Here is a 10,373-nt window from a genome sequence, read left to right as displayed (position 1 = left end):
CCTTGGAGAAGGGTGTGTGTAGGTTGGCAAGACTATCGTGTCCTCTGTCAGCTGTCTGGAGAAGGTGTTGGTCTTAGAAGCATGGAAAACTGAGTTTCGGTGATGATGAAAGTCAATAATCATTTGGGGTTTTACATTGTTCAGCAGAGCAATAGCTTGCTCATATTCCGCTTTCTGAAGATGTAAAGTACTGCTCTCAATCTTGTGGAAACAGAAAGAATCCCTGAACTTCTCTAAATCAAATTTACATGACTATCCCAACCCCAGACCAGTTGAACCCAATCCTTTGGTGTGGAACTTGGGCATCTATGTATTTTTGTTTGCTTGTTTCTGTTTCTTAAGTTTCCCAAGTGATTCTAATTGTAGTCAGTCTTGAGAACCATTGATTTAAAAGTTCTAAGATGAAAATTTGCAAGGAAAAGCTATTCTATTCAAATCACCTTTCCCATCATTACTCAGCTGTCAGTTATCCGAGATGACACATGGATATGTATCAAAGGGCAATTATTAGGAGGCAATTATTCTGGCAGGTAGAAACTGACACCATCTTGGTGGGTCTTATAATGTCACCACTTGCTAAAAAAGCTTCATGGTCTGCTCCACATTAAGAATGAGGAGGTAGCATGTTAGGAGCCCAGTATGGTCTGTCTCGTGGGCACATGCTGTGAGTCTTACCTCTTTGATTAGACAAAGGAGTCTCAAGGATGGGCTTCTCCCCTCTCCTGATAACTCTCAACCCCCAGACCTGAGTGGCTGCCTCCTTTTGAAATTAGCTAGCCTGCCAACATCTCTCACTGATGGCTACAGATGGCTACTGATTTTGTATAAAGTACATTGATGCTCCTTGTTTGAAGCCATGGATTATACACGTTTTCTGCAGAGCTGGCATTTGGATTATACTGGAATGCTGGAGACAAAATTCCCACAGTTTTGGTGGACATAATGATTAGTGTTCAAAGTGGAGTCTGGACAATTACAAAGGGATTAAGAATTTAGAAGATATTCAGATATCTGAAGGTAATTAGGACAAGGGAGACATGTAAGGAAGATTCTTGAAGATTCCTGCCACTGTCTTTTCATCTTTCTTTATGTTCTGTGCTAGGAACTCTCTCCAGTTATGAGAGAGGCCGGACAGTGCAGAATTGGCCAGAACCTGGGGTTCCGACAGGGTAGCAGATGCTGATCTAGGAAGGAACAGATCCTTAAAAAGTTTAGACCTCTAGAAAGGTCCAAGAGTAGTTCACTGGTTCCTACCAAAGCAGGAAGGCAAAGTAAGGCTTCAGGGAGGTCTGGCAACAGGTGTGGAGAGATGTCTAAGACAGAGAGCAAACAGCATTTAGGAAGTACAGCAAAGCCAGTTTGAACTCTAGTCTTGAGCACTAGAGTTACGGGAAAGCATGCCAGGCTCTGGGAGAACTTATTCAATGGTGCTCAGAACAGGGGTACCATATAGAGAGCAAGGCAATGAGCTGAACTGGGACTCATGGGCAGGAGGAAGTATATTCAACGAGGCTAAGAGTTAAAGGTTTGTCCTGTGGAATAAGCCTGGAACCTGTCCTCTAGGAATGGGGAATAGATTTTGTCCAGCAGCCAAGGGGACTTCATGCCTGGCTGATGAACTTCTGGTCTACAGCTCCCTGAATTCCCCCGGCCCAGGGTCAGGATGATTTCCAGAGTCATCTCAGGCCTGGACCTGTAGGTTGGGGTTAAGTGGTTCCAGCTTCTAAGGTTAGAAGGATATAGAGGCAGGAAGCCAAAGAGATACTCACCATAAATAATTTTTTTTTAATTCAATTCTTCTTTCCTCCCCCAACTACAGTTCAGTGAGGTGGACATATTCTAAGAATATGTTCAGAGGAAGAAGATTGACTAAACTATTCTAAGTCAAACACAGCGGCTACAGCACTATGGCCAAAATTATTTCCTGCCAAAAGCAGTCAAATATATTTCATGTTCTTTTATGCTCGAGAGTATCTGTAGGACACATAATATACTTTAAGTGCATATTGATACATACCAGAAAGCCATAGCTATGATGGAAGTATAATATTGATAAAATATGGTATTTTAAAAACCACTACTACCCCATCCCAACTTATTTTCAAGTGTGCCCTTATTTAAAATGTCTTATTTTTATTTAAGCCTTTGCAAAACTTCATTCATATTTTCTCACTTTAAAATGGAAAATCTTAAATACTTGGAAGATGTATTGCTGCCCTATAATTCACACACACACCTGACAATAAAAGACCCAACATACTGCTGATTTAGCAACTAAATAACCAGCTACATACACCTATTTTGTATCATCAAGTAGTGTGCATTCTTGAAGTGATAATGGAACTAAATTTGGAGAGAACAGGCCCGTAAGTTTCAGTTTATTTGTTTCACAATCACAGCCTCAAACTGAAGGGAAAATTACGCTGCAGTTTGATAAATAAAGCCCTATACATTCACCAACAAAATGCAAAATGAAAACTTCTAGAACTTCAAATAATCAAGGATCTTAGATTAATTCCATCAGTGGTGGAGAGTTTTTTTGTTGCTGGGAATTTGCTGGAGAATTTAGTATGAAAGCGCTCTAACTAGTGTCTGATTATATCAGTGTCTCCATTTCCTTTTAGAACACACATCTGCTGTTGTGGGGGAATTTTCGGAGGGGAGAGTGTGGTTGTGGTTATTATGGAAATACGACAACACCAAATATTTTAAAGCAGATGAGAAGAAACCCGCAGTCAGTTGGCTCACAAATGTTGTAGGCTTTCCACATCCAGGCACAAAGCAAGCAATGGGAACAGCAGCGTTCCTGGTGGCCTCTGCTTTATCTGTTTCAAACACTGGACTGCTCTTGTTATTTAACTGACTGGAGATTGTTTCCCCCCTTTATTCCCTCTCTCTCTTTTTTAATTGTTGTTACTCTGTTTTGCCTGAAAGCTGCAGTATCTCACTGTTCATTATTCCCGGTTCAGTCAAATCCTGTCCAAAATTAACTCATTGTGTGCTGGAGTTATGCTCTAGCTCTGTTTCTTTCTACACAAAGTGCACAAAATGGACCTTGCCATCGCTCTTCAAAAGTTAGCAGATCCTATAGAAATAACTTTTTTAAATAGCTCAGTGCTGATTTTACTGGCCGGTGTTTAATATTTAAATTTTCTAACATTTAATATTTAAATGTTTCCAATTGTTGACAAATTGTTCTCAATTTCTGAAGTCCCATCACACTTCAGTCTGCTCTCTCACATACAGACCTAGTTCTACAGAATCCGTTTTAGATTTAGTTTCCCCTTTTCTGTCTGTTTTCTTTTCAACTTTTTAAAAGAGCCTGCTGAGACTCCAAACTCAAGCAGTAAGACAGAAGAAAAAAAAAAACAAAAGTCAACATCAATGAGGCAGGGGAACTAGTTTCTTCTATGAGCATCAGATTCCAAAGTACTCAACCTGAATTAAGTTCAGCCATCAGACGAACCATAGAAATGGGAAAGTTGCTGTTATAAATTAATGATTATTTGCCGTGCATGTTAGAGTGGCTGTTTGTTCCACATTTTATTGTGATGTTTTATTCTTATTCACTGCAACAGTAATTGGGTCTTAAACATGATAAAGTATCTTAAAGCTGCATTGGTAGCTGAGCTGCCTACAGCAGGTTTTTAACTCTACTTAAAGAAGGTTAATCAAAGCTAATGAATGTGTTTTATCCAATGCCACGAGGGTATCCAAAAAATATGCAGGAGGTGACTAAAATCCAGATTGTTCAGCTGGAAATGCAAATACATTTTCAGCGAGTTTGCAAGTGTCTTTGATGGTCCTGGGTGTATGGCCTGTACCTGCAAGCCCAGTACTTTTCTTATCTTTTTGCCTCTCACTCTTCTGCCATGAAAAAAAATATATGAGCCTTATGAAAATACAGGGGAGGAAATGCAATCCCACATACAGCTATCTGTGTGAGAATATCAAGAGACTGTTGCATTCAGAAGTTCAGAATAGCTCTGCTCTTTATGAAAGAATATGAGAAGCCCCTAATAAGGCTAATTCATTAGAACAAGTGTTTGCTATTAAAACACACCACGCAGGACCACAGGCATCCAAGCCAGACAGTGTGGCAATTAAAGTTGCCTCCCTGCAAAACTCGGGCTGCCCACCAACTCTCACCCACGAGTTCTGTTTTATTTTCTTCTTAGACATGACATTGAAGAATGCAAGTTCATAATCTGTCAGACAGCGGAAGACCAATCAGTCTCTGGCCACGACACCGTTGTGTCCCCTTTCAGTAAGAATGTTCTAAAAATTCAAATTGTCTGCCTCTGTCCTTTTGCAAGGCTGGGCAATCCACTTTGCTGTCTTGAACACTGCCTTGCTGCATTGGAAAAAACTCACAGTGAGAGATCATTCTCCAAATATCTAAATTCACAGTGGTGGAGAGTTTTTCATCTTAATCCCAGCATTTACGGAAAACACACACATGCCCTCGGTCTGCAGTGCCACCTTTTCCCCCTTGGCTGCTGGCGGTGCTTTGGAATGAGATTCATAGCGACTCAGAGGGCTGTTGCTGGTGTGGAGAAGCCCCCTTCCAACGAGACAGAAAGGAGGGGTGGGAACACCATTGTGGCTTTTTCTCCTGCTCTCTTTTTAAACCTAAATAATATTTGTACTTTGGGGGAAAGGTGTGAAAGTGGGATGGACCTAGGAAGCAAGGCAGGACCCAAAAAGCCAGGCACGGGGAAAAAAAAAAGCCCGAGGACTGAATCTAGCTTGGGTCCAAGGAAGGCCTCCATCACAGGTTTCAAAAGCACATTTTTTCAGTTTCACTAGCCACAACCCCCTTGATGAAAACTAGTTGCGAAATTCAGTGCCTGTTAGGCCTCAGCTAATTAGAAGAAATGGGCTTTTTTTTTTTTCTTTTCCTTTCTTTCTTTAGCACCTTTTCTTTCAAGCATTTAGTCTCAGGAGGGGGATCCAGGCTCTTGGCCGGGCTGTTTTGAAAACACGCCTTTGAATGCCTCTCCCTAATTCACGCCTTTTGTTTTTCGGCTTTTGTGTTTGCCAGTTTGACCATATAACGTTATACATCTGGTGGATAGCTTGTTGGGGGCTTTTTTCTCCCAGGGATCCTATGCATTCCCTATAGGATCCTCCAGGGCTTCAATTTGAGCGATCTTGTAACAGAAAGGGGTAAAGGAGCTCAAGAAGGCTGGGGGGAAGCAGAGAGAGAAATGAGTGAAACCCAAAAAAAAAAAAAAAAAAAGTTGAAAAGAATTCTTTTGCTCTGGTCTTTTCTTCTCACTGTTGCGACTGGACCCTGAGTCAGCCGGCGACAAGGCCTCGGTGGGAAAATTGACGGGGCCACAGAATAGATAACTCATTGGAATTCTGGCAACATATTCGTAAATAAAACAAAAGTGGAGAGGCGGGCTGGGGGAGGCCGTGTGTTTCTGGGGAAGCGCAGGGCTGTGCGGGGCTGGAAGGACCCTTCCAGGGCCGGCTCCCTGACTTGCCTCTTGCAGGGGACATCTAAGATGGTCAAAGGAAAGGAATTTGGACTGTGTTGCCCAGGCTTGTTTAGCAGAGCTCTTGCAGCTGGAGATGTTTATTATTGCAGCTATGAGGGTGCTCTTGCAAACACACTTTCCAAGCCCTAGAGAGCTGAAATAATCCGCCTTGTTTCTTCAGAGAAGCAGGCAAGTTCTGTGCCTCGGACGGGGTTTCTTTTAAAATAGGAACATACCTGTGCATGACTATTTTTTTCCTCCTGCTCCTCACGAAGAGATGCCCCCCAGATTCAGTTTGCATTTATCTTTTCCAGCCACCACCTCCCAGACACACCTTTGACAAAACAGCTTGGATGGGCTTTCTGGGAATGGTGGTATTTGTGCATGTTTCCTGATGGTAAAATCTACCAGTCTTCTAGCTGCTTTTGCTATTAATGCACATGATGAGTAATCTTCTGGCCAAGATCTTGTCTCAGTTTCCCCATCTGCAAAATGGACATAGCAAAACACCAAAGTCAGAATTCTTAGTTTTCTTATACTTTGAGTTCTCTTTAGAATGGGTTTGTTTCATATGTATGATATTTCAGATATCATATGTGAAATAAACCCATTATAAAACTCATTATAAATAAATATATTGTGCCTTGATTTGGGGTAAATAAAACCTAGAATAAATAGGAAGACAATATGTTTGTAGCTGGTGTTTAAAGCTAATACCAGCAGCCTTCGCTTTTCTTTACTGCTGAACAATTTCAAAAGCAGTACTAGGCATGAAAGCAAAACAAACTCATTTCAGTGCAAAGCTTATGAGTTATTTGTGTTTCCCTGAATTCAACAAGGGGGTGGGTGGGCAGGGAATTTGTTTTAAATATAGAAATGTGGAAAATACAACACACTCCGCAGACTATCTTGGAAGGTTCTGCAGCTCACGGTGCAGAGTTTATTAGAGATGTGATGTAACTTGTGAATGTAGTTTTCAAAAATAGTTAAGGAATATACTGTGAAAGATCTTACTAAAACATACCATTTTTTGGCTTATATGTTTGTAATTCAGTTTACCAGCTGATTAATCCCTTGATAAGAGTTTCTTTAGCTGGAAATCTGTATCCCTGTCTGTCCTTAATCAATCTAGTCACCTAACCAATAATGCAGATCCGAGGGTAAACACAACTGAATTGGAGAAGGTTTGGAAGGAAATAGTGAGATCTTTTTTAAAAAAATATTTTTAACGAAGACACTTCGCTGTTCCAATTAGACACATAATTATAAAATAGGCTAATTTTCAAAAATCTGTTTTTTTCCTAAACATCAATCAGACTGGTAGAAAAAGCCAGCTATTCAACATTGAGATATACTGTAATTTCCTTGGAAAAATAACTTACCTAAAGGAACTATTTTACTTAACAGAAAAAGACTGTTTGTTTACTCTGAGTTCCCTGCAAGGTTGTTGTCATTTTTTTTGTTTTTGTTTAAAATGGTTTCAGAACAGGGAGAAGTAAGACCATCCTCAGCTGAAACAAAAACAAAACAAAAGAAAACATGGACTTTAAAATTCTTCAATGAATTCCTTAGCTTCAAAATGTAAAACTGTCCCAGCAAGAATGTCACAAAGTGTAAGCACAGAAGGATCTGTATTTTACTGAAAACATTCTCTCCATAACATCCAAAGAATACACAAAGAATGAGCTGCTCTTATTTATATGACAATGTCTGTATTTATTATATTTTCAAATACGCTCAACAATTCGATACCACTTTCTAAAAGATTTCTTAGTCAGACTGAGACTCCTAATCCACCTACCTTCTCTCTTAGCCCACAAGTCTAGATGTGAAGAAAAATGTCCTTTATGTTTCTGTGAAGACTGGCATTATTTCTAATAAAGTGGGAGTTTAGAATTAGAGGTAAACCTGGTGGCAGGTCATCCAGCAGCAGCAGCAAAGTAAAAATGACAAATAGCAGTTCCCCACTTAAGAAAATAACATTCTGTTGATTGACCAACACCCTTTAAATTTTAGCTCTTAACAACTCTTACAGAAACAGGAACTGCCAATAACAAACTTGATTTCCAACATCCCCAAGGTAATAATAATCCACTAATTTGACTATATCCCAGCTGGCCCTCTGTAACAATTTCTATCTGGTTTTTGAAGCAGGGAAGCCTTATCTTTCTTTGGGAAAACACATACACACACACACACACACACACAGAGGGAGGTTGGGCCGTGAAGTTAAGGAGTGTGGAGAGAAAACACATGGAAATTTAATGTGAAAGTTTCTTGTTGCAATAAAGCTGTTAGGTTTGGCATGAAGACTGTTATCAGATGGTTCCTTTGACATTACTTGAGCCTTTCAGTAAGTAAGACAAGCCTGAAGGATTAGGTTGTCAACTTCAGCCTGTCATCTTTGGGGAGGAAAAAAAAAAGTTTCTTTTTTCTTTTTCCTTTCTCTTTTCTTTCTTTTTTTTTCTTTGTTTTGTTTTGTTTTTTGGTTGCATCTTCCTTCACCAGCTTTGGGGACTGCAGGAGAGGTAGTTAAGGTGTAGAAAACAACTTCAGGCTCACATTGATCGCAAATGTCCTGCTTTTAAAGACAAGTGAGCCAGCCAAGCTGTAAGGCTAATCACCCTGGGCAAGTATGAATTTATCTAAAGAGGATTTCATGTGGAACCCCCGGAGCCGGCCGCCAAACGGATGACTGCACACTTTAAGAAAGTTAGTGGGCCTTCTCCCAATCAACTGTCAGGCCACATAAAAGGTCTGGAACGCGCTGACTTAAGCAAACGATATTTAGCCATCTAAGGAGACCAGAAGGCCCAAGATTTTGCTTTGTTGGAGCTGACAGGAAATATTGATACGTATCAAGTAACACTCCTGATGTAAAAGGGAAGAGGGGATTCCTTTCGGCACTATCTCTATTTACAAAACTGTCTTGTGCTTTGGAAACAAGGTGGGGGCAGGGGAGATGCCAAACCAACACTTCACTTGGGACTTTTCCAGCTTTCCTGGGACTACAGTTTAGTGAAAATAGGAATTGAGCTAAATTTGCCTCTTTTTAAAACCAAAGGTATTGGAATTGGAATTTGCAAACTCTCTGAATGTCTAGCTGACAGGTGGACTTTACCCATCACCTCAAATCTATCCCTTTAGTTTATTAATTTAGATAACCTGCCATGTCTTATGTTTTGGTGTGTTAATATGCCAGAGTATCTTTGAAATATTTGGCTATCAAGCCTAAAAAGCAAATGCTATGAACAGGTCCTAGGAATCGAAGTTCTGTTTTTGTGAGAAATAATGCTCACATTCTAATGATTCATCACTTTCAGTGTTTTAACCACTTGAGGGGGAAATCATAATGTCCTGTATTGGCAAAGCCTGATGGGAACTTTGAGCTTTTACCATAGAAAAAAGGTTGGGTTGGAGGGTTTCATTTAAAATGGGGAAAAAAAACACGCTATTTTATCAGAAGACTCTAAATGTTCTCCATCAGTGACGTTGTACCTGAGGTGATATCCTTAAAGATGCTGGAGGTGGCAATGTTAACGAAATACCCGTTGGCATTAAACAGCATTTCTAGAATCCTGATTGTAGTACTAGAAAGGAAAGTGAAATTTGTAACAGCACAATAAACAAGGGAAACTGCAGAAAAGAACCTGCGTGTTCTGTGAGGAAGATCGCTTCCAGTTAAACAAAGAAATTTAGGGTCGTCTGCTTTTCATGAAAATCGCATACATATGGCTTTTGAAATTTGTCACTGAAGACGGTTTTGCTCTAAGGTAAAATTCACCACTTTATAGCTGTTCAGCTGCAACTCTCTGGCTTTTTTTTTTCTCTTTTGGCCTGCAGCCCAATATGAATGTATGATCACTAGCACAATAGTTAAACATCTGAGTCTTTTTGAAGTGCCTTCAATGTTACAATGATGTGATGGTTGATTGCCCAGCCGTCAGTTTAGAAAAGAACTCCATTTCGCCCCCTAGTGGTAGAGATTAAAGTTTAATTACTGCTTCATAATACAGAAAGCCTTTTTTCCCCGTTTCCCATATTTTAAGAACATAGTGTAGTGCGGGAAGTACTAATGAGTTTCTTCATAATCAGTAAAATGTATATTTTCACAGGAAAACTATACCGAATGGACTGTTTGGCAAGCCAAGGGATCATTCCATATACCTTTCATGCATTTTGCTGGGCTTTGCTGAATAATATACACTGCCACTATAAACTGCCATTGTTCCCACTACAGCAACCCTCCTGGAAAAATTCTGGAACTTCTTAATGGAAGCTTTTAACCAAGAAGTGTATGCTATTGCCAAAATAATTGGGAGAAAAGAAAGCATTGCGTATTGTCAGGTATTGTGGAAGTTTACCTTTCTTTTCAGATGGCTATTTTTGTACAAAATGTAACCAAAACTGTTCTCACTAATGACAGCACTGGTTACTCACAGGTCACATTTCCTTAGAGTTCAAGTTCATAAAGAAAGCCATGTACACCCAACGTAAAAAGGGTTTGTGATGGTGACGAGATATTTGATATGGGAAACGTTGATCATGTCCAGCTCTTTTGGAGCTGACAACAAAGTAGAAGGGATTTGTTTGGGTTTTTATCCTGTCCTGGCTTTGTTTTGCTTATTTGTTTTTTTATTTTTCATATAGGGTTCATATCCTGCATGCAGGCGAGCGTATGAAAGCACATGAAATCAAGCACCTGTAATAGAAGGACCATTGAATGAGAGTGTATGTTTAGGCCTTGCACAAGTGAAAGCTCACATTGGAGAAAGATGGAGAAGGCCGAGGAGGAGGAGGAGGAGGGGTCCAAGGAGAGTGGACGGGGCAGCTGGACCGTGTGTAATGTGTCAGTTTGCATCTGTGCCACCATTGTGCTGCTGATGT

General features: G+C 40.2%; 1 long non-coding RNA gene across 2 annotated transcripts in view; it reads right to left on the bottom strand.

Moving 5' to 3' along the window:
- The window catches only part of LOC309627200, a 115,130-nt gene that overhangs the window by 25,317 nt on the left and 79,440 nt on the right, over positions 1 to 10,373 (bottom strand). The window contains exon 3 of one of the 2 annotated variants that reach the window (XR_014243580.1): positions 5,821 to 5,971. This is a non-coding gene — a long non-coding RNA (uncharacterized lncRNA). Of the gene's footprint in view, positions 1 to 5,722; positions 5,972 to 10,373 lie in introns of both variants that reach the window. The other variant, XR_014243581.1, reaches the window with a different exon arrangement.

The sequence above is a fragment of the Balaenoptera borealis genome (assembly GCF_965194805.1).
Source record: "Balaenoptera borealis genome assembly, chromosome: 3".
NCBI classification, from domain to species: Eukaryota; Metazoa; Chordata; class Mammalia; order Artiodactyla; family Balaenopteridae; genus Balaenoptera; species Balaenoptera borealis.
The sequence above is the reverse complement of the archived record's forward strand: the minus strand, read 5'-3'. Positions and strand labels throughout refer to the sequence as shown.